The sequence below is a fragment of the Carettochelys insculpta genome, chromosome 20 (genome assembly GCF_033958435.1).
Source record: "Carettochelys insculpta isolate YL-2023 chromosome 20, ASM3395843v1, whole genome shotgun sequence".
In the NCBI taxonomy this organism is placed as follows: domain Eukaryota; kingdom Metazoa; phylum Chordata; order Testudines; family Carettochelyidae; genus Carettochelys; species Carettochelys insculpta.
The window spans coordinates 26,934,348-26,959,158 of NC_134156.1; the positions used below are offsets into that span (position 1 = coordinate 26,934,348).

General features: G+C 42.3%; 1 protein-coding gene across 4 annotated transcripts in view; it reads left to right on the forward strand.

Moving 5' to 3' along the window:
- The first annotated feature begins 1,686 nt into the window (after nt 1-1,686).
- Nucleotides 1,687-24,811, forward strand: part of SLC16A3 (solute carrier family 16 member 3) — a 51,899-nt gene continuing 28,774 nt past the window's right edge. The window contains exons 1-2 of one of the 4 annotated variants that reach the window (XM_075014577.1): nt 1,693-1,731; nt 6,942-7,091. The gene's annotated coding sequence lies outside the window, so the exon portion shown is untranslated. Of the gene's footprint in view, nt 1,736-6,941; nt 7,092-16,065; nt 16,166-24,811 lie in introns of those variants that run through there. The other 3 variants (XM_075014576.1, XM_075014579.1, XM_075014578.1) reach the window with 3 other exon arrangements.

The window sequence follows — 24,811 nt, forward strand, 5'->3', positions numbered from 1 at the left end:
GAATCACACTGTTGACTCATATTTAGCTTGTGGTCCACTATAACCCCTAGATCCCTTTCTGCTGTAGGCCTTCCTAGACAGTCTCTCCTCATTCTATATGTGTGAAACTGATTGTTCCTTCCCAACTGGAGCACTTTGCATTTGTCCTTATTAAACTTCATCCTGTTTACCTCTGACCATTTCTCCAATTTATCCAGATCATTTTGAATTATGACCCTATCCTCCAAAGTAGTTGCAACCCCTCCCAGATTGGTATCATCTGCAGACATAATAAGCGTACTTTCCATGCCAATATCTAAATTGTTGATGAAGATATTGAACAGAACCGGTCCTAAAACAGACCCCTGCAGAATGTCACTTGTTATACTTTTCCAGCAGGATTGAGAACCCTTAAGAACTATTCTCTGAGTACAGTTATCCGGACAGTTATGCACCCACCTTATAGTAGCCTCACTTAAATTGTATTTGCCTATTTTTTTATAAAAATATCATGTGAGACCATATCAAATGCTCTACTAAAGTCTAGGTATACCACATCTACCACTTCTCCCCTATCCACAAGGCTCATTATCCTATTAAAGAAAGCCATCAGATGGGTTTGACATGATTTGTTCTTCACAAATCCATGCTGGGTGTTCCCTATCACCTTACCACCTTCCAAGTGCTTTCACATGATTTCTTTAATTACCTGCTCCGTTATCTTTCCTGGCACAGAAGTTAAGCTGACTGACTTGTAGTTTCCTGGGTTATTCTTATTCCCCTTTCTATAGATGGGCACTATATTTGCCCTTTTCCAGTCTTCTGGAATCTCTCCTGTCTCCCATGATTTTCCAAAGATGATAGATAAAGGCTCAGATACCCCCTCTATCAGCTCCTTGAGTATTCTAGAATGCATTTCATCAGGCCCTGGTGACTTGCAGACATCTAATTTTTCTAAGTGATTTTTAACTTGTTCTTTTTTTATTTGAACTTCTAACGCTATCTGTTTCCCACTAGCATTCTCTATGTTGGGCATTCCTTCATCAGACTTCTCAGTGCAGACCGAAACAAAGAAGTAATTAAGCATCTCTGCCATTTCCAAGTTCCCTGTTACTGTTTCTCCCTCCTCACTGTTCACCTATCTCATAGAACTGGAAGGGTCCTTCAGAGGTCATGGAGGCCAGTCCCTTGCACTCACAGCAGGACCTATCACCATCCTTAAAATTTTCCTCAAATGGCCCCCTCACAGATTGAGCTCTCAACCGTGTGTGTAGCAGTCCATTGCTCAAACACCTAAGACAATACATGTATGTTCTTGTAATATATTTCTCTATAGGTTCACCTTAATGATCAAATAGTTTTGCATAGGAAAGGGTCTGTCAACTGATAATCACAGGGCTCCAGAGAAGTGCCCCTTCCTTCCCCTTTGCGGGGGTCTGCCTGTCAGAGACGGTTTAGATGGCTTGGTTTCCCCATGAGTGCAGGGGGTGGACTGGATGACTTCTCAAAGGCCCCTCCCGTCCTATCATCCTACGGTGCGATGATGATTCTGACCAAGCGAACTGTCGCCCGAGAAGGGGCTAGGCTGGCTCTGGAGTGAACGGGAGATGGGAGGCGCTAGGACCCCTCAGGAGTCCAGAGCGGCAGTTCTGACGTTGGTCGAAAACCAACCCCGGCTGCTGGGTAGCAGGCGCTCAATCGCCCAGAGCCGAGGCGGGAGTGGGTCGTCGGGTCGGTCTCAGTCCGGCCGAGGTAGGTGAGCTGGGATGCGGAGACGCGCAGGCGGCCGGTGCAGGGGAGGCAGGTGAAATCAGCCGCTCCCGCCCAGAGCTGAGTCAAAGACCCGGGCCCAGCCCCTAGCGCGCCCGGAGGTGCGGCGCAGCCGGGGCTCGGGGCTGAGCACCCACTGAGCGCCCCTTTCCCTCGGCGCCCGGGGAGGCCGGCGGGGTCCCTGAGCAGAGCCACACCGTGGCGCGCCGAGCGGGCGAGCCTGGCACCTTTGTGCATCCGGAGGCGCATCCGCTCTTGCGTCCTTTGTGCAGCTTCTCTGCCTCGGGAGCGCTGCGGGGACACGGCCTGGCCCGGGGACACGCGGGGGTGGTCAGTGTGTCCACGTGCAGAGGGCGATCGGAACAGAAGGGCCCCGCGCCATGGTCCGCGCACTGAGCGCCGCGGTGCCCGCGCTGCACGGCCGGTGCCAATGGCCCCACGCTCCCCCAGACCCTGGCTCGTCTGACTGACGCGCTCTGCGTCGGCCCGGTTCCGCGGGCAACCCAGGAGGGACGCAGCGTTCGTCTGAGTTGGAGACAATTAACGTGCTGGCTTGGGCTCGGGAGTTCCTCTGCGCCGGGTTGCACAGGCTCCAGGAGGAGCCCTTCCGGCTGCTCTCCTGCCTTTTCGCATCATTCTCACGTGTGGAGCAGGTCGATCCTTTCCCTGGTTGTAACGTCAGCGCTGCGCCCTGGAGCTGGAAGGACTCCTGAGAACGTTCCCAGCCGGGGTAGGGCTATGTCCGGCTGAAGTGATGTCTCCACCAGCGAGCGCTGCAGAGATAGACACAGTGTCCTACCGATTCCTTCCTATTTCCTGTATTTCATGTGATGCTTCTGATAGTTTTCTACAGTGATCAGACTTGAGGATTTATTCCATCCAATCCTCAATCCTTAATGCCCTCTATCTCTCCTATCTCCTCTGGCACTGGCTGCTGTCAGAAGATCAGCTACAGGGCTAAATGGACCATTGGTCTCACCCATATGATCATTCTTATGTTTTTATCTTTTGTTTTACTATGGTTTAAATTCAGAAGTCCACTTCAGATCAATGAAAAATCTAAAATTTGCAAAATAAGTTTAATAGAAGAGGAAACAGAATCAAGCCCAATGTAGATCTTTATAAAGAAGGCCAATTTTCTCAACAAAAGGTGAACACCACTAGCTGCTTAGGCTCACATTTTCCAAATTGGGTATTGATATTGGCATTTAAATTTTGGTAGCCAGAGCGGGACTACTTCAAACTCTTCATGTGGTTAAGAGCCAGGATGTAGGTACGTGCACATGCATGCTTTTTCTCTCTTCTCTGTCTCGCTCCCCTCTGCCACCCTATATATATGTCCTCTTTTTTCCTACAGATTCAGGGCTTTGGATTTCTTATTCCACTGGTTTTGCAAACAAATGGCTTGGCTGTTGCTTACATGCAAAATTATTGTTTTGCATTTTTCTTTTTCTTTCTTTCGTTCTGAAATCAAAAGCAAGAGACTGAAGTTTTAACAGTTCAGTTTCCTCATTCGACAGATTATAGCACTGGTCCTGGCACACAAACAGAAATGGACACTGAGTTTGATACATGAGAATACGTGATACATGATACATGCTTAATACAGAGAAGTTTTAATTTATGTTCTTCTTAGAGTTGTGTATTGAGTTATTTAAAATATTGCAATTTCTGTGCCAGATGGAGTGGTGGTTCGATTGTTGTGGAATGGCAAATCAGCAGTCTGAAAGTGAGCTTGGAACAGAAGTTTGTGTATATGGATTCGTACAATATATTGATGTAATAATTAATTCTGAAGTAGTAATTTAGGACAGGATTGAAAAACTCCGATATGACCCAGTTGTTTACATTTTTAAATTTCAAATTTAGTGTACATTCTTGAGGCATAAATTCACATAGATTTTAAATTCTGACACTATAGAGTTCTTAGAAAAATGACTGAGTAAAATCACGCCTTAGTCAACAGACTTCTTCCTGTATATTCAGTCACATCTGCTTTTGATCCTACAAGGACTTTGGGCCTACAGGCACTTATTCAACAATTCTGTCTATCTGAATCGTTCCTTGATGCTTACTATGAGTAATTAAATGTGCGTAAGTGCAGGATTTGAGCTGTTATTAGTATTTTCTATTTGTTTGATACTGTTTTGTTGGTGTTTGTTCATAGGATGATAGCTGGTTTTATGTGTGTTCTTGAACTGTAATCCTGTGTCTACACATGCCCCTTCCTTTCAAAAGGGGCATGTTAATCAGCGGGTTCGAAAGATACTAATGAGGCACTGCAATGAATATGCAGCACCTCATTAGCATAATGGCAGCCAAGGTGATTTGAAAGTGCGGCTTTTTGAATCGCATGTTGCCTGTGGAGATGGGACCTTCCAAAAGGACCCCCCAGTTTTCGAAAGCCCTTCTTCCGGTCATGGGATAGGAGGAAGGGCTTTTGAAAACTGGGGGGGTCCTTTGGGAAGGCCCCGTCTCCACGGGCGGAGCACGATTCAAAAAGCCGCACTTTTGAATCACTGTGGCTGCCATTATGCTAATGAGAAGCTGCATATACATTGCAGTGTCTCATTAGCATCTTTTGAACCCGCTCATTAACATGCCCTTTTTGAAAGGAAGGGGCATGTGTAGACCCAGCCTAAGTGTTTGTTAAAGAAAATAGTGGACTCAAATTCTTTTTTTAGCTTTGTAGATATAAAAAATCTAGGGTGACACTTCTGAGTGTATTATGCCAGATTTATATTTGTGTCTCCAGCTAGTTTTGTTTCTGGAGCAGCATAGGCTGGACATATTTGGTGGTAATATGCTCAGTATCTTGAAAGGACTTCTTGTAATTCCCATTAGTATCTCTGATGATATAATGATCAGCATTGCCTATCTTCAAAAGGAGCAACATCCAGCTTCCTTTGCAATGGGGCAGGTTGAAACTTTAATCCAGGACCCTTGTGACCTGACCAGTGCTGAACAAGAGAATTTGCAGGACCACAGGAGGTCAATATTTTTTAGTAGCATTACCAACACTTCTACTGCTTACTTTGTTCTTAGAAGACATTTAGGGGTATACTACAGCTAAATAACAGCATAGAACACTGAGAGCTAGGAATAGTGGCTGGAAACAAATGTTATGGGACCATGGGAAATTTGGCCACACCCATGATAAGTGGTCATCCAGCTAACTAAAATCATGCCGGATTACGGATGTTGTCATAAAAGAGAGTTCCAAATTTGAGAGGTTCAACCTGTAATACAGTAAACTCTTTCATATCTGGGAGCCCTGGGACCATGAGGTTGCTGGATATTTAAATATTCTGGATAATAGAGAGGTATACCTAGTAATGCATAACACTAAAGAAAAAGAAGATTAGATATTAAAAAAACAAAGAAAAATCTATGTAGAGTACTTTATTTACCAACAACAGTAGTATTGTACACTGTAAACTTATAGGCTGGGTCTACACGAGCCCCTTCCTTTCGAAAGGGGCATGTTAATGAGCAGGTATGAAAGATGCTAATGAGGCGCTGCAGTGAATATGCAGCACCTCATTAGCATAATGGCGGCTACAGCGATTTGAAAGTGCGGCTTTTCGAATTGCGCTCCGCCCGTGGAGACGGGACCTTCCGCAAGGAACCCCCTAGTTTTCAAAATCCTGTCTTCCTATCTGGTGATCGGAAGAAGGGCTTTTGAAAACTGGGGGGGGTCCTTTCAGAAGGTCCTGTCTCCATGGGCAGTGCCCGATTTGCAAAAGCCGCACTTTTGAATCGCCATGGCCGCTATTATGCTAATGAGGTGCTGCATATTCATTGCAGCGCTTCATTAGCATCTTTCAAACCCGCTCATTAACATGCCCCTTTTGAAAGGAAGGGGCTCGTGTAGACACAGGGATACCATATTTGCTGGGTTTTTTTAATTTACTTTCACTATACTGTACTTATGGAAAACATAACTAAAATTTATTTGTGGTTAAAATGCTGGTTATTCGAGAGTTCTGGATGATAGACTACTGGATATGAAAGAGTTTACTGTATATTGTTCAGATGAGTATCTCAGTGTAGTTACGTTAATGGAAGTGTCCCAATAAGATGGTGTGAAGGCAGTAGAAACAAGAAAGGGGTTGGTGATAGTAAGTGCCAGCATATAATTAAAAGAGACAGAAACACAATAATAGAAACTGGCAAACTGTTTCAAAGAGCAGAGATGAGGCATTCACTTCTGATTGTGGAAAGGAAGCCAGAACTGGCAGGCATAAAGGCTCAAGTAGACATGGGGGAGAGACAACGGCCACAGAAGTAGTTGGAAGGGAAGTGTGGAGTGGAAGTCAGTGGAATCCTTTGAGGATGTTGTTCCAGTGAGAAGACAGCTGTACAGGCTGAATAAATCATAGTTTGGAGCTGGATGATTTTGGCAAATGAAGAGTAAGCTGTAGTAATCAATCTGTGAAATTTAAAAATACATGGACCGGTCATTCAGCAAAGTGTCAGGAGGCAGGTGGGTGCATGCTGTGTTGCAGGACCTACTATGCAGAATTAAGAAGTGTGCTATCATGAGGTAGGGTTGTTTTGAAGGGGATGTCTTTTCTCGAAGATATGAAGAACGAAAGTTAATTGATCTACATAGAGGTTATAATTTCCTGTGTAATTTTGGAGAAATTAGTATCTCTGTGTTTCCATTCTCCATCTGTAAACTGTGGATGATACTACATTTTTTGTCTTGTCAGTTTAGATTAAGATCTTCAGAATAGGCACTATCTCTTTTATCCTCCTGGGTATAATATGCCCCCCATCATCATAATACTAAGCAACTTCCAATCCTTAATATACTAAACTTGGGATCTCCAAACTCTCAGGTTTTGACCAGCTTTCCTTTGCATTTGTAAGCACCAAAAAAGAATAAGGTGTCCTGATCTCCACTGGTACTCTTCCCAGTGCTACTCTAATGCCACTAATCAAAGATCCGCTTTCCTTTTGGTAACCACTTTGGTAACCCCATGAAAGCTCATTACCTAATACATTATTTTGTTAGTCTTTAAAGTGCAACATGACTACTTTTCAAATGGTAAACGAGGCTTAGGCTCCTAAAAATCTGTGCCTTAATCCCTGCACCATGAGATACTGCTACGCAGGCAATAAAAGATGTCAGGCCAATTTGCAAATCATAAAACAACTCTGGTAAAAAAATCATGTTTCTTTTACAGAGCTTCTCCTTTTGGATAAAGCCATTGCCTCTTACGCACCTACAGCATCCTGCACATAGGTGATGATGGAAGGATACTGATGAGAGCATCATATGTGTTCCTCCATTGGTTTCTAAGGGAACAGGCAAATACATAATTTGGAGAGTGGAAGTATGTAAAACCTTTCCATTCTTCCTTTTTGTTACTGTATATATGACTAACCCTGGGGAATATTACTAGGGAATGCAATTTTTAGCTGGTGAAATTTATTGTAAACATTGCACGTAGGTATGCGGGAATTGGAGGGCAAGGGTGCATCAGCTTTCCTTGGAGTTGAACATAAGCCTAGTTAGTCTGATTTTTTTCCATCTCTGACCACAGCCAGCTACATAGGGAAAAGGGCCTGCACCCCTGAAATTGACAATTTTGGGGTAACTTGCCACAGAGGATGTTTCATCTCCAATCTATCAATTGCAGTAGTTCTTATCTGTACTATCTTTTTTCCTTAAAATTTCTCTGCCATGGTTGCTACCACTACTGCTCTTCTGTTGCTAGCAACAGTGGAAGAACTAAACAAGGAGCCAATGGCCACTGGCTTTGTCTCCACTTAACAGTTTAAAGTGCAGCCACTGAAGTGCTTTAAACTGAAAATGTGACCATGGCAGGCGTGCTGGGAGAAAGTAATGGAAGTAGCTAACAGCACTGGGAGTTAACGGAAAGGTAGCCCTGTTAGTCTGTACTCCAGTGAAACCAAAGCAAAAATGTAGCACTTTAAAGACACTTTAAATCATTTTGTTAGTTTTTCAAGTGCTGCATTTCTGCTGCTTTGTTTTGTAGCACTGTAGCTTGGTTCACACTGGTGTTTTACAGTGCTGTAACATACTGTGCTTGGGAGTGGGGTGGATGGTATGTTACAGTGTCTGAAAGTTATGGGGTTGTAAAGTGTCAGTGTAGCCTTGGCCATTATATAGTGACTATTTAAAGAGTAAAAATAATTTTTTAAAATGTTTATTTCTATTGTTTTGTTAGTCTTTAAAATGCTACATGGATGCTGGTTTGTTTTGTTAGAATACAGATAACATGGCTACATCTGTTGCTATAGTGACTATTGTTGAAGAAGACATTTTGGGTGAGATTAGTAAATCTTCTAACACATGCTGTCCCTGATATTAAGAATATTTATCTCATAAGAAGCTCATTGTCTGCTTCCTCTGTAAGTTTAAAGAGATGTGGCTCATATAGTTTTTAGACTTTTCTTCTAATATCAATTCATATTAAATATGGAGAATTAGTGATGTGTGAAGACCATACCTATGTGTGAACCCATCACTGGACCAATTTAAAAAAAATATATAATTTTTAAAGTTAAGATTGCTGTTTTATTTGAGCTCTATTCGTATATACTTTGACACTTTTTTTGGAGGGGGGGACATAAAAATTGATTGTGGTCTGTTTCCCTATGGAGGCTAAAGCCTTGATTTTTAGTTTTGGGTACTTGCAGCACTTTTGACTTCAATTCAAGTTGTGGGTCAACAGCACCTATGAAAATCAGGCCTATCTACCATGGAAAAATGAGCTAATTTTCAATAAAAATGAGCCAGACTGGGTAGACCAGGCCAAATAGGTTTGAAAGGGCTTTCTGCATAGAGAATCTGGTTTAGCCTGCTCTGCGAAGACAGAGATAATCACACAGGAGAAGTTGATTGCTCATTGTCTAAGAGAGGCAGGGCCAGGGGAGTTTTGGGAACTGTCAGTTGTAGCTGCAGATTGTCTGCATATGCACTGCAACTACAAGCACCCCCAGGCTTGAAGTGGTTTCCATCATCTATAGGGTTTACAGTTTGGTTCAATGGCTTTCAGCACCCTTATTATACAGGTTGTTCCATCTCCTCAGATTCTTTGTTGTTCTCTTCATATAAGCCGCATAACAGTAATATGAGATCTGGAAGTTTCACACCAATCCATATGAGTCCCTTTTACTTTGGTAGCATGAATGCAAGTGTAGTTTATTCTTGGTCTGAAAAATCTACTTCCTGGGATGCTCCATTTCAACCATTTTTTAGGGCTGTGTCTTTCTATACCTAGCATGCAGTACAACCTGGATCGTAAGCAGTCAGGGTCACACAGAATAAAGCAAAATTGGGAAGGACTGACTGCTGTTTGTTTGCCTATGCCTTTCCCGGGGCTGTGTTTACACACAAACCATCACCTACTTAATAAACTATAGGTGCTAATTATCAGAGAGGTAGCCGTGTTAGTCTGTATCTTCGAGAACCACAAGAAGTCCTGTGGCACCTTGTAGACTAACAGATATTTTGTAGCATAAGCTTTCGTGGGCAAAGAAGCAGCTTCCTTGACCACGAAAGCTGATGCTCCAAAATATCTGTTAGTCTATAAGGTGCCACAGGACTTCATGTTGTTCTCTATAGGTGCTAATGGCAAAGGTAACCGTGTTAGTCTGTATTCTACCAAAACAAAACAGCAGTCGCGTAGCATTTTAATGAGCTTTCGTGAGACAGACCCACTTCTGGGTGCTAATGTGCCACTAGTGCTACATAACTGAGTGATATCACCCGGCTGGTTCCTGCTTTGGCGCGATGCGAGGAACGAGCGAGGCCGGTATTCTTTGTCACGGGCGTACTGAGGAGTGGCGGCGGTGAAAAGCGGAGGCCGATGTCTTTGGGCGACGTGCTGCGTGCGCGATCCCTCGGTGAAGGCGGGGAGCTCTGATGCGTGTGGCAAGGGTGTATCTGGTAATTACGGTAGCGGTAGCTCCCGGCCGCCTGAGTCACGTCCTTCACGTCTCAGTGCAGCCGGGCACTGGAGTCGGAGGGGCCTCTGCTGAGCGCGGTCGCTGTCCCCTCCAGCTCGGCGCCAGGCTGCTGGGTGGCTGCAGATGCGGAGCAGCGGGAGGGCGAGCGCTGATGCTGCGGACGCCAGGGACGCTTTGATGGGGAGAGAGGCGAATGCAAACAACTAGCCCTTTCCCAGGCCGGGAGCGGAGAATCTGCACGTTGCGGCTTCCGCCCTTTCTCCCCACGCCACAGGCGCCGGTGCTTTGGGTTCTCTCCACGGTTAACTCCTTTCCTGGCCGCTTTCAGATCTGCCCGGCTCGTTTTCTGCTGCCAAATTCCCCGTGCGTCGCCCCCTGTCCCCTTCTTCCAGTGTCTCCCTTTCTCCTGCCCTCCCTGCAACACTCCCTGGGCTTTGAGTTTCGTGCTCCTCTCTTCCAGAAACGGGCTTCCTTTTGGCTCCCTAACGGGATGGGTGCCCCCCAGCCCCAGTAAATAAGCCCTGCTTCTGACGTTGGTCTGTCCTGGTTTTTGTAACCCAGGCAGACTGGAAGGAGCCATGGCCCCTGGCAAGTTAGATCAGAAGAACAAGTTTGCTGGAAACGTGTGTACTTCAGGGGCCTATCCACCAGAATTGCCTTACTCCACTCTTGCACATTGAGCCAGAGGTTTCTTGAGTTAGCCTTCGGCAGCAAAGATAGCTCTACACACAGGCAGTTCTGGGAACTGTGCGTCTTGCTCAGTCACATCCCCACCATCTGCTGAAGTTACCATCCTTGCACAGCAATGAACACCTTATAGCTGAGCCAGGGCATCAGAGAGCCTCTGTTGAGAGAGCATGATAGGGAGGCAAAAACGACTGACATTGAATAAGAAATTAATGAGTCTGGCGGAGCAAGGGGAAGATCAGTGAAGGGATGGAAGAGGATTAGTGGAGGGAGCAATGAATGGAGGGAAAGTGCAATGCAGGAAGAGTAGCTAAAGCATCAAAAGTACAAATAAAAAACCTGAGACAGCATCGAGACCAGAGACAGAAGGGGGGAGCATAGAGGATTTTTCTTTTCTAAAGGTATTGGACATCCAGAGACAGAAGCAAGGGACTTATCGAAGGAGGAAAAGAATTGAGGCATAGAGATTGTTTTCTTCTCACCTGCTTTGTACTATAAATTGTTAAGTTTTATTCTGAAAGAAGAGACAGGTGGGTATAGCTCAGCTGATGAGAGTTTTTGAGACTGTTCTTCCTCCACCTCAATCCCCTTTTGCCAGAGCTGTGTGTAAGAGGGTGCTTGGAGGGCTGGTAACTCTAACTTTCATCTAACTTTAGAATACAGTCCAGGCCCCTTCCTTATAGTGCACCATAAAGCCAAAGACTCTCCTCGATAGCAATGTAATGAGGGGGGAAACCAAAAATTATTTTTTCCTGTAGTTTTCTATCCTCTTTCGTCTAACTTTAGAATACAGCCTGGGCCCCTGTATTATCTTCAAGGATCACATGCAATGGTGGGAGGTGGGACAGCAGTGGATGGCTAGTTGAGAACACAGTCATTGCAGGGAAACCTTATAGTGCATCAGAAAGCCAAAGACTCTCCCCATCAGCAACTCTCTTTTCTGAAAAACTTTCCTATCTTCTCTTTCTTTGTGCTTTTCGGGGTCCCTGTATTAGTTTAAATAAAGTAAAAAATCTTTTTTCCTAGACTTTCCTATCCTCTTTCTTCTAACTTTAAGGGTCTCTGTATTATTTCCAGGAATCGGCATATTTTCAGGGATCGAGAGGGGAATGAGGAAAATGCAATGTGGGAAGATGATGTCAAAGACCAGCGAGCATACCCAGAATGCTATGGGGATGAGGGAACTCTGGGATAGGTTCCCACAATGCACTACTACAACAGTCAATGTTAGCTAATTAGAGTGTGGCAGCAATGAGTTGACTTTCTGAGGTGCACGTGGGAAGTGAGGATGATTGAATTTGAACTTATAAATTCCAGAATTACAAAATCAATATTAATAAATTCGAATTTATCTCATAGAGTACAAGCAGTTTGAGTCAAAGGTCCATCTAACACAGTATTTCTTGCTCACCTTGATTATCTTTTTCTGATTTGCCCTCCTTGCTTACTGTTTTTGGTTCTCTGTGCCTTAAATATTGAGTCTGTTCTGGTCTGGCTATGGTCTGAAGAAGTGGGTCTGTCCCACGAGAGCTCACCTAATAAACTATTTTGCTAGTCTTTAAAGTGCTACTTGACTGCTTTTTGTTTTGATAGTATTTCTTCTGAGAGCTGCAAATGCCAGGTGCCCCACAGAGAATGAACAGAACAGATATTCATCAAGTGATCATCCCCGGTTGCCTTGATGCCAGGGACATCATCTCTGCCCATTCAGGCTAATAGCCATTGATGGACCTATCTCCATGATAATCACACACAAACTGTCCCCTTCACCACCCTTGTCATGTCATTAGTATTTTTTTTTTTCACTTGGAAGACCTAATAAATGTCCCTTCCTCCTGTTGTTCCAGTGTTTGGTGTTGACCTTTGGTAAAGAACAGGAGAGGAGAAGTGTAAGTTGTAGCCCAGGATAGGTCTGCAGCTGTTTGTAGGTCAGATCACCCACCACCTGCAGCACTCCTTGTAGTCAGAGTGAATCTTCTCTGACACTCCATGGATCTGTAACAGTGAAATAGATGTGCTAGTCTATATACTATCAAAACAAAAAAAGCAGTCCAGTAGCACTTTAAAGACTAATAAAATAATTAAAATAATAAACAAATAACAAAATAATCACCTAATAAATTATTTTGTTAGTCTTCAAAGTGCTACTGGACTGCTTTTGTTTCCATGGATCTGATTTTACATGAAAGAAGGTCTGGCTTGAAGACAGGAGGTCCTCACTAGGAGGCATCAGTGGGTAAGGAAAGGGCTTAGTGGCAACATGTGACAGGTCTGTGCTCTATGGTCTTGAGAGGAACCGTCATCCCCTTCCCCCAGGCAGGTGTTATCTTAAGGTTTTTACTGCGGACTTTTGTTTCCCCCCACCAGGAGGTTTCAACTTGACCGTTTAAGGTCAGAATTTCTATTTTGGCAATCAGAGTACCCGCTACAATGTGTCCAACATTCTCTTCTAATTTGAATGAAAAGCTGCAGATTGGTATTTTTTGGATCTCTTTGCTGGTAAATATCAGAGAGATAGCCAGGTTAGTCTGTATCTTCAAGAACAACAAGAAGTCCTGTGGCACCTTATAGACTAACAGATATTTTGGAGCATAAGCTTTTGTAGACAAAGACCCGCTTCATCAGATGCATGAGTGTGTGTGTGTGGGGGGGGGGTGTTCCAGAGCGGTATTTAAAGAGTGGGGTCCCAGTAAAAGGGAGGGCCAGAGCTGACGAGGTCTATTCAGCAAGGTGGAAATGGCCCATTATCAGTAGTATGTATCAAAAGAGGAAAAAACAAGTCAGATCAGACAGGGGGATGTGGGCCCATTGTCAGAGTCTAATGGGGAGATATTAACACCCAGGGCAGAGAAGCTGCTTTTGTAAGGGGCCAGCCAGTCCCAGTCTCTGTTTCATCCTTGGTTGATGGTGAAGTCTCTCCATCCAATACCCAGAGTCATTCAAACACAGTATTTTCAGGGGCATCTCATATTAGATCCCCAACTCTTGTAGCCATATTTGATTGTTTTATTTAAAAATTCTCATTTTTGATTTGGTTCTGTATATATTTGATTTCCATATGTTGCTGAGCATAGTGAATGCTATGGATGCCTTTCCTAAGCTTGATGTCATTTCTGTCTTGGGATTTCTGTTGGCTCTTATGGTGCTGCCCATGCAAATGAACTGTTCTATTATCTTGAAGTGTTTGCCTTCCAGTATGATGTTAATACCTGACATCTAGGTTTCCACGGTGTTTGTTTTGGCATAAGCAATTTTGAGCCCTGCTTTGGTCTGCTGGTTTTTTGCCAAGGTTTCTGACTTGGTAGATTTTAGGGGGTGTTATTGAATGGAAAAATATGATTGGCAAAGTCTATGTTTTCTAAATATTTGCCATTTACCCATTCTAATCTAAGGTTTGTAATGCAGCCCTATTTCACACCTGCATCCAGCTGACCTACTCTGTTGTCTGGTTGTTCACCGTTACAGCAGACTTTTTGTCACTGTACATAGGTTGATGATGTTGATGACATTAGCTGGAATTCCATCAGTCTACAGAATATTCCACAATGCATGCACATGCAGGAGCCAAATGCTTTTTGAAAATCAATTAAATTGATAAGGGGAGCCTGCCGCTCTAGACAACTTTCTCATCATTGATGACCCTTGAGGACAAGGATAATTTCTTTCATAGGTTTTATTTTTCACAGGTCCTTCAGTTATTGAGGAGGCCATTTTTGAGCCACAAGCTTGTTGGCAGATGCTATAGATAGTGTTGGAAGAAAGGGTTGGGGCATGATTGTTACAGGACACTTGTCTGTCCTTTCTTTTCTGGCATTTTTCTATGAGCAGTTAAGGCGGTTTTCCTCCAAAGTGGATGTTCCCTCTCTGACAAATATTTTCTAGTTACTCCTATCCTGTGCTCGTATCTCCCAGTGTGCGGTGTCAATGCAACATTTCTTGATGCTTATTTTAGGGGCATCTTCAAATTATTTCTGGTGGCCACCTCATTTTGATCAGTTGTTTTGATAAGTGTATGTAAGGCATGTGCACACAGTGCCAGCTCCACCTCCACTGAAGATGTTAGCTTTTGTGGGGACACTGACATTAGTGTGACGATCCTACTTTATGTTGAGGATCTTCCAAAGAAACTGCTGGTTTACATTTTTTTTGGGTATTTTCTATAGGGTGTTTCTATAGGTGTTTTCTGTAGTCACTCAAGTCTCACAGCCATATAGGAGAATTGGGACTGCAGCAGCTTTATAAACTAAAAGTCCAGTAAAAAAATGAAAAAAAAGCAGTTCAGTAGCACTTTAAAGACTAGCAGAATAATATATTAGGTGGTGAGCTTTTGTGGGATAGACCCACTTCTTCAGACCATAGTGTGATGGGGTTCAGGGGTCCCCATGCACTGCACCCTGTCCGCTGGCAGGAGTGACTCTCACTCAGCAGGTACAACAGGAGGTTTATTAGGCAACAGATGCCCAGTTTCTCACAGAAGCGTCCGTAAAGCAGTCAGAGACAGTCATTCCAACCCGTCCTGGGGAGACTGTTTTAAAACCAAATCCTTGACTATACTAGTTTGAAACATCAGCAGTAGGCATCTTACTGAATATATCCAAAGCTCACCTAGGCTACGTCTACACGTGCACCCAACTTCGAAATAGTTTATTTCGATGTTGCGACATCGAAATAGGCTATTTCGATGAATAACGTCTACACGTCCTCCAGGGCTGGCAACGTCGATGTTCAACTTCGACGTTGCTCAGCCCAACATCGAAATAGGCACAGCGAGGGAACGTCTACACGGCAAAGTAGCACACATCGAAATAAGGGAGCCAGGCACAGCTGCAGACAGGGTCACGGGGCGGACTCAACAGCAAGCCGCTCCCTTAAAGGGCCCCTCCCAGACACACTTTCATTAAACAGTGCAAGATACACAGAGCCAACAACTAGTTGCAGACCCTGTATATGCAGCACGGACCCCCAGCTGCAGCAGCAGCAGCCAGAAGCCCTGGGCTAAGGGCTGCTGCCCACGGTGACCACAGAGCCCCGCAAGGGCTGGAGAGAGAGTATCTCTCAACCCCCCAGCTGATGGCCGCCATGGAGGACCCCGCTATTTCGATGTTGCGGGACGCGGATCGTCTACACGTCCCTACTTCGATGTTGAACGTCGAAGTAGGGCGCTATTCCCATCCGCTCATGGGGTTAGCGACTTCGACGTCTCGCCGCCTAACGTCGATTTCAACTTCGAAATAGCGCCCAACACGTGTAGACGTGACGGGCGCTATTTCGAAGTTACTGCCGCTACTTCGAAGTAGCGTGCACGTGTAGACGCAGCCCTAGTGACTCTTGCAACAAGAGTGGTCATTTTTTAATCCTCAGGAAATGAATGGATGGTGGATAGCCTTTCAAAGATGATGAAACATTGTCTACAGATCCATCATAAGATGTGCAAAGGTTAACACCACTTGTTCATTTGTGGAGTAGATCCTTCTGTTTTGGTGCTAGTAAGATGTGACTATTCTACCTGTTACTGGAGTTCATCTTGAAGCTAGTATTTTTCCATGTGGATGGGGAGATGAAACAAAGTATTCCAGCCCTGGGGGGAATTCTATTTAAGGAATGGAAAGCAATCAGTTCTTTGAAGCTGTCCTTTGAAACTGCCTCGCCCATCCTAAGAGGATACACACAAGGAAACCTGAAAACAAAGGACTCAGAAGAACTCTTGAAAAAGCTGTAGAAGAGGCCAGAGTGAGATCGACTCTGACTTGAATCATTTCACCTGAGATAAGAACAACTATTTAGGGTAAGAATTTGCATGTAACAGTTTTCTTAGTATATTAATATTAGCAGACATCTTCTATTTATTTTAACTTAATAACTTTTCTCTTTCTGTTTTCACTTGCAATAATTTAAACCCTACTTTTTATACTCAATAAAAATACTTCTGTTTATTATCAAGTCCAATGTAAATAACTTATGTGGGGAAGGTTGCACACCTCTCTTTTATTGATAAAGGGGGCAGACATCTTTATGCACTTTCTCTATGTCAAACTTTTACACAGGACAAAATGGATTTATAGGAGTTTTGGCTCCTTTTGGAATTTGGTTTTCTGGATGCTGCAAATAGTCCTATAGCTCAGCTGTCCTAGAACTGAGCTGTTCAGTATCTATGTTGCTCTGCAAGGGGGTGGTCAACCCAATTCTGTGCCTGGGCTCTGGGAGACTAGAGTGTGTGGCCCAGCAGGATGGGAAGCCCCAGAGGGCAGGAAGTTTGGTGACAGTGGCATTATCAGCATATTGGGGGACAACCTCAAGGTGATTTCTGTGATCCAGCTTGTCACAGTGATTTAGTTGAGCAGGGTAGTGTACATAGCTTATTGTTTCGGGTGCTAGTTGTGATTCTAAGGGTGATACCTCCTAGACTAGGTCATTGTAAGAACACAGGATCCAAGAGACGTTCAAATCACCCATGTCATGAGAGAGGTCAATGATTGCTGGAGTGACCATTGCTTTGTGAGTTCAGTCATTTTTAGCAGGATTCCACCAAAACATAAAAACATAAAACACCAAAACATAAAAAAGCAATCCAAATCACACAGACAGCAATATAACATTCAAAAACTTCAATCCTCAATGCACCTGGAGAACTTCCACACATTCTTCATTTTAAAAAATTGACCATATGCACACACTTGACAAAACCAACCACTAGCCAGTCACAAGTAGAGCTCTTTCCATCAGCTCAAATAAGAAGTTCAAAGGAAAAGCCAAGAAATCAAAATAAATGGTGTGGGGAGACAAAGCAAAAGAAATCCAAATATTTGCTGATATGCATGAAATGGAGAGAATGTTTTATGAGACAAAGACCTTTTGCGGGTAAGCTATCCTTCTAACATGTCCTTAACATGACATTCTGATCTATACAGATCTCTTCAGCCTGAAACCCAGCTTGTTCTTCACCAGTTTTGCATCCACTGTCTCTTTCATCCTGTGTAGTAACATGCTGCAGAAACCTTTCTGTAAAACAGAGACTGCTGTCCAGTTTCTACAGTTGTTCACATTACTGGTTTGGGGTATTCTGATAATTATCCTATGTTTCCACTTGCCACAAGGGGTCTCTTTTCTCTTAAGCTTCCTTGAACAGCTCTGCCAATTTTGTTAAGTGTTTGTCCAGTGCTTTTAGCATTTCTACTCTGATTTTTCACTTCCCAACACTTAATATGGTTTTCATCTTGTTTCCAGTCTGAGATATATGTTGGATCACGTCAATGTCATGTTGATAGATTTGCCTGCTAAACTGAGCTGTAACAGTGAGATAGTTCTTATTTGAAATGCTCCTCTCATCTGTTATTCTGTTCTATTTCAGTTGTAAGCATTTTTCCATCTTCATTTGTTATTAGCCAATTTTCTATTTTTGAAATTTCTATATAGGATTTTAGGAAACCACAGAGTTGTTTACCAATCGACTATCATAGTAAGCAGTTTTACCTTCAGCTGCTAGGTCTTCAACATACTTCCATTTATTTTTCATTGTAGTGTTATTCGCTGCTTTGTTTTCTTTTGTTGTTCTCCTTTCAGTGTTTTTCTTCTCTCTATGAGATGGCACATCTCTTGGTTTATTCAGTTATTGCTTGTCCCTTTTCTGTGAGATAGGTATATCTCCATATGTAGCTGTGAGGGATGCAGCTTGTATCATGGGTTAGTGAGCATGTCCAATTTTTCTTCAGTGTTACACATAGTAACATTTCATTATTCTTTTTATATAAATGTTCATGATTTCTTGGCTAAAAATCTCAGAATCTTTTTCTGTTTTAGTCACAGGTACTATCTAAACAACACTAAGGAGGGTTTTGTTTGGGATACATTAATGGCATGGTCTTACAAGGATTGTACTTTATTATCCACTTTTTACTCCGAATTAGCTGACCCTAGTATGTTATTGGCAAGCTAAAAGTTTTCTGTACTGAGATATGGATCATTAAATAATGAATTGTGGGTCCTTTTTACTCTAAAAGTGTGATGTTTAAGGAAATGTCCAATTGTCTACAAAGGAACCACTTGTAACTGACATGGGGCAGGTGTTTCTGAGATATATCAAATAAGAAGTCAAAGGATGCTTTTAAATTATCAGAAGTTACTCACACCAATGTATTCTGTCATAATAACTTAGTTATAGGTATCTTTTATAACTGATAAAATATTGGATGGTTGGCAGAACCTCAAATCCATTTCTTAGTTCAAGTGGAAATTTTGTCACACATTCTTCCTTTCAGTTCTGTACTGGTTTTTTTTTTTTGTACTGTCTGTTTAAAGTTGATCTTTCTCAATTTTTAATTCAGTTTGGCAGTAGAAAAATTATGTTTCCTTCTGCTGCTTGAAATGCCCCTGTGTTCTGGACAGATAACCTGTGTCTTGAGCAGATGTGATTTTTCTGTTTTGCCATTTTGTGAATTCTGAGTTTCTCTATTTCTTTATGAGGGAGCAAGGTGCTTGCAAGGTCAGACATGAAGAACAATTCATTGAGCCTCACCATTTTGATTAATGATTCTCAGTCCATACTGCCCCATTGCACGTTCTGTTCCTGGGTTCCCACATCCTACTTTAGTATTAGTCACCACCCATCACAAGGAGTACATTAGGTTTTGGTGTCCCATCTGTTGGGGCTATTTCCTTATTCTTTTGGGTCAGGGTGTGTAAAGTGAGGGGCAGATCCCCTCAGAAGGTGTGAAATTTTGTAAGAGGAGGCACAGCACAATCGGCTTCTGGGTCTCAGGCTCATCCATCTAATTAAAAATATTGAAATATTTTACTGTTCTTACGTCTGTATATTCACATTTATTTATTAATTAATAAAGATTTTACATTCCACGTACATATTTTCTTACAAGTGCCAAAAGATTTTTTTTTCATATGAGCATAATCAAAATTTTTGTCGGTTTGGATTATATTAGATGTGTTGGGGGAGAGGGGCTGCTAATTGCAGGGATGAAAGTGGGGACTGATGTAAAAAGTTTGCTCACGTTGCTCTAGCTTGTAGTAACCCCCTTGGGTTCTGTCTGCCACCCTCCTGATCCACATAAAGACTGAGTTTTGCAATAGAGATAAGTATTTAACAAACTGTTTGTTTATTAAAGATGTGAGTTTAGAGGTGCTGTGGTGGCGTAACCTAACCAGCAGGTAGCTCCAATGCACTGGGAGGGAGGGAGGGGGAGACAGAGAGAGAGAGAGAGTGTGCATCAGAGAGGTAGCCATGTTAGTCTGTATCTTCGAGAACAACAAGAAGTCCTGTATCACCTTATAGATTAACAGATATTTTGGAACATAAGCTTTTGTGGGCAAAGACCCGCTTTGTCAGATGCATGAGAGAGAGAGAGAGAGAGGGAGTGTGTGTGTGTGTGTGTGTGTGTGTATATTAAAGCAATTGATCAATCAACACAGAGCCATGTGAACCCATATTAGGTAAACAGTGTAACAATGTAAACCTGAGTTGCTGTTAGCCAACTAGCTAAAATCTATTTTTACGTAAACAGGGATGTTTCCAGTGGGGCTGACAGCCACCGCAGGCCCTGGGGCAAGGTGAGAGTGGGGGCATGGCTCCGTGCCCTGAAAGGGGCAGGGGCAAGAGTAGAAAGGGCAAGGCCAAAGGCAGTCAGTCTTCAGCACTCCACAGATCATGGTGCTGTCCCCTCATCCCTGACAGGTGCATGCAGCCAGAGCAGCACTTCTGAAGCGTTTCAAAGGGGCCTAGAGCCAACTTCCCCTTTGCTGGCCCCTCTTCCTTCCCCCCTGTTGGCAGGCCTGTATGTTTCATATAAATCATATCCATAATCAAGATCTTGGGACCTGCATACCTCAGGCCAGGAGTATCTTCTGCATATGCTCAGGTTTACAGAGGTCACACAGCAGACAACTTGATTGACAGCTCTAGTCTGTATTTATTCTGCTGGCCATTTCCTCATAGCCCAGCCTGTATTACACTTTTTCTTTTCTTTTCTTTTCTTCCCCATTAACTGGGATTATCTTAGGTTGCCCCAGCCTTCAGGGATCATGCCCATCATCGTCTCAATAGTCCTAATAGTCAATATTCTTTATGGTTATACTTTGTTTCAGGTCCTGTTTACAAGTTTTTAATGCACTTATAATTTGCCGACCAACTTCATTTCAATTCTCATTTTCTCTTGAGAACTTAACAATTTAAAATGCATTCTTTTGATCCAAAAAATGCACGAAGAGCATAATTGACAATAGCAATTTGTACGCTATTGGCTGTAACATTATGTTCAGAACTCCCCTTGTGTTGGGTGACCATCCCAAAACAAATTTACACCTGCTATACCATCCAAAATTTTTATTAATTTCAACTTTTCACAATTGTTCCATTAACCATATTCAATTTTAGCTCAATGCATCAATTATACTCCAAAGACATTTATAGAGCTTATCTTTATCTTCATCACTGTATTCCTATGTCAGGTTCATAGCAATGTATGAGTGACATCTTTAGGAATCTGGTTTAGAATGCACACAATGCATTCATTGATAGGTTTCTAATTTATAGGTGACTTTTTCTGCACAGAATCTATTTTAGGCAAATCCAGCTACTATGGATTGGAGTAAGTTTACAGGTACCTGCTGCTCCTGATGTGAGTGAACAGCTGGCACAAAAGTGAGTGCACATGTGGATAATCATGTTTCTGCATGGAACAGGCACTCTTTCAGCTAAACATAGAATTGCTGATTTTGGGACTGTGAATGTTACACACATGAGTTGCAGCAATACTGTATCTTTGTGTAATAGGCATTGAGTAATTCACTCTGATAGTTTTATATTTGACAGAGTCCTGTGGCCTGACTCTGATCTCAGTGTAACCAAGTACAGATTTTGGACCTTAAGTTGTATACCTGCAGCCACTGGCAGAAGCTGACAGACTGGTTTGGTCACAAATTTGGAGGCTTTGTCAGCTGGCTTTGGGAGCAAATTCAGAGCTATACAAAATAAAAGCAAGACAATGATTTGTTGGCAAAGACTTTAATTAGCAGGTGGATTGTATGTGAAAGGAGGTCACTAACTTCTTCCGGGCTAAAGAGTGCCTGTTTTACAACTTTTCCTGGATTGAAAACAAAGCATTTTCTTAATGCAGAACCTTGTGCAAAAGCTTTCTTGTCCTGCTGGGCAGAGTTGAATTCTAGAGATAATCATCTGCTCTATTATTCTTGCTTCCAGTGTTTAGACCAGTGTTGACATCCAAAATAGCAAGAAGAGCCATTTTTTTTTTCAAATTTGATAAAAAAAAACTCTATAATTTAAGACCTCCAGTGCATGTGAATAAGACTTTATTAGCAACACTATCAAAACAGGTACAGTATCGTATTCCACAATGCACTGTACATATTAAAGGTGGAGTTATCCAACGTTTCAGGATGACATATCATTTGCTATTTAGATGTGAGTTGTTCATTGTTCTTCATTTATCAAAAATAATCAGGATTTTTTTTTAAATTTGCAATTATAGTGTCAAGAGCCACAAAGAAATCCTTAAAGAGCTACATGCAACTCTGAAGCCATAGGTTGCAGACCCCTGATTTAGACTAACTGGTGATGGAACCAGAACTATTTTTTCTAGGAAGAGTTAGTGTGCTGCCATTTAACAGTAATTAGCTGACAATCCACGTGGTCCTTTGTAGATCAATATTTTAGTGACTAAATTATGTCAGTTAACAAAGTATTACTCTTAAAACAGTTTTGCTATAAATTCACCAAAGAAACAGTACAGGCACATGAAACTGTGTCTACGGGAAGTAAGTGACCTGTCTGTGATAGGAAAAGTTGTTTATTTTTATATTGGGTAGTCAGGTCCTACAGCACATTATGACAGGAGAGAAGATTTAAAAAAAGAAAAAATTTCTTCTATTACTCTTTGCCATTCTTGTAAAAATTTGTTCTGATATAAACAACACTTTTTGCTCCAGTAATTTCACTTCACATGTACACCAAAGTCTTGAAGACACTGGACTCAGGAAGGTAATTTATCTAGTTGATGTACTGGAGATACAATTCAACCTTGGCTATTTTCTCAATGAAGTTTATTTTTGCAAAAACTTATATGATTAATGGAACAAATTCCAAATCATGTAATTTTGTGACAAAATAAATGAGTGACAACACATTTACTGCAGAAATGTCAGAGGGTTTTGTTTAGCAAAACACATCAACCAACAATTTAAATGTATTAATGAATTTTAACTTGCTGTGCAAAATTAATTCTCAATAAAGTCAACAGTAGTGAAGAACCTATATGCACTCTAGTGTTAGGAAGCTGGGGTTTTGCAGGAATTTAAATGTAACTGCTTTTGAGGAGCATCTTCTGTGCACCTGACAGGGCCCTGGAGCTGGAGGAACTCTATCTCTCCCTCTTGGCCTCACATCAGAAGGAAATAGCATTCTCACTCTTTTATAGACCTAGGGCTGAAGGGAATAATTCTCTCTCTTTTGGCCACAGTGCTGGAGGAACTTGTTCTTTCAGTCACAGCTCCAGGACTGGAGGAGCTCTGTGCTGCCACTGATTAATGGGAGAAGGCACCTTCTTGTCCCCCATTATGCAGTTCCTGAGTGACCTACATTGTTGGTACCTAGGTGTTTCAGGAACTTTTTTTTGAACATCTCAGCTGTACTTATTTCTCAGTGTCTGTATTTAATGCCTTGTTTTGCCTTTCTCTTCCAGATTAGAGAGCCCTTTATTACCCAACAAAACAAAAAAAGCAGTCATGTCGCACTTGACCGTTTTGTTTTGTTTTGTTTTGTTAGGATACAGACTAACAGGGCTGCCTATCTTCTATCACCCATGCAGTGACATGTAAGCTGTTATTAAGTAACATAGCAATCTCCTTAGATAAACTAAATGGATTCAGTCCTTTAAGCCTCTTACTACAGGGTGTTTTGTTTTCTTTCTGCCAGAAAGGATTGTTTTTTCAGTTTATACTCCAGGTGGAAAATCTATCCAAAAATTCAAAGTTAAGTGTACAAGACAAACTTGATGGGATTGCTCAAAGTAGTAAAAGTTCAGCACATTTAAGTGTTTGCAGGATGAGGACCTTAGGCCCTAAACAGAGGGCCTAAGAGGGGAAGAAGATATCTTCAAACGTACTGGCCTCTATGTTTAAAGTATATTTACTTTCTTGTGGTTTTATTTTTCACAGCCTGTTGGTATTATACCAGCATTACATTCTAGATACCTGGTCTTAAGGCAACTTGTGTGTCTGTCGCAACTGAATTTCCAAAATGAAGGAAAAAGAGAGAGAGAAAGAGAAAGTGGTGTTAGATTTTCCCTTAAAGAATAGGCCAGTGAAATAGATCAGTGATAATCACAGCCAGGTTTATTTCTGGAACATGAATGTGAAATTACTTCTTCCAAGTAGCAGAGTGCTGGTCTAAATGTCATGGAAAGGACACTTATTTCAGACTAAAGACGATCATGTATTCAGCAAGCAGCTGTCTAGACAGCAACTCTGCACTAAAAAGATAGCTATGCATACATATGCTGGTTTTGAAGTGCATTTATCAGGAATAAAGCACAGTGAGCCAAATACAAAATGAGTAATGCATGAAGAATTGCTGTGTGGTCTGATATTTCATAAGAGAACAGAGGCAGGGCTTAGGAATTTGCATCTTACCTCTCTGGCATGCAGATCCCTTCATCACGACAGGTTTCCTCTGCCTAGTAGGGTGAATTTGTGGGCAGGCGATTTTTGAGTGATATAGCCAAATAAGATTTCACTGCTTCTGGGGTAGCAAAAGTGTAAACAAATTAAAATCTAAGTTTCCCCCCCCAGTACATTCATTTGATCATTGACCTTCCTTTAGAGGAAGCCTGTCTTTCTTTTCCCTTTTTTTTTGGGTTGTAACACTAATTTACACAGTCTTTCCCTCAGTTCTAGGGCTTCCTCTTTAAGCTTGCCCACCCTGCCTGGAAGCATTTCTATACCTCTTTTGTGTGGTGTATAGTAGAGCCTAGCAGCAATGGTAAGCTGTCACTTTCAAAAATCATTAATCAGACCCCAAAATAATTATTTAAAATAAAGGGGGTCATTTTATTTGTCTTCTAGGGTTTGAGCTTTAGGTATTCAAGCTCCTCTTTGCAGTCACGGAAGCTAGAAACTTACTTTTTTAAATTAAAAGTTGAGCTTCTGACCGTCATTTGCTTCATCTAACTGTGGTTTTAAGAAAAACGTTGGCTGTCATGAATCTCTCAATAAAATCGTGACAGTTGGCAACAACAGCTACTTTAACAACTGCCCTGCTAGTAACTGCCCTGGAGATAAGCGAAGCAGCTGCCCACTCCATCCCAAAAATATTTCCTGCTTCACTTATTCTCAGGCCAGTTATTTGTCATCTTTCTGGGCCTCCTCCTCAATGCTTTCATAAGTCTTCTTCCAGAAACGGTGTCTCAAG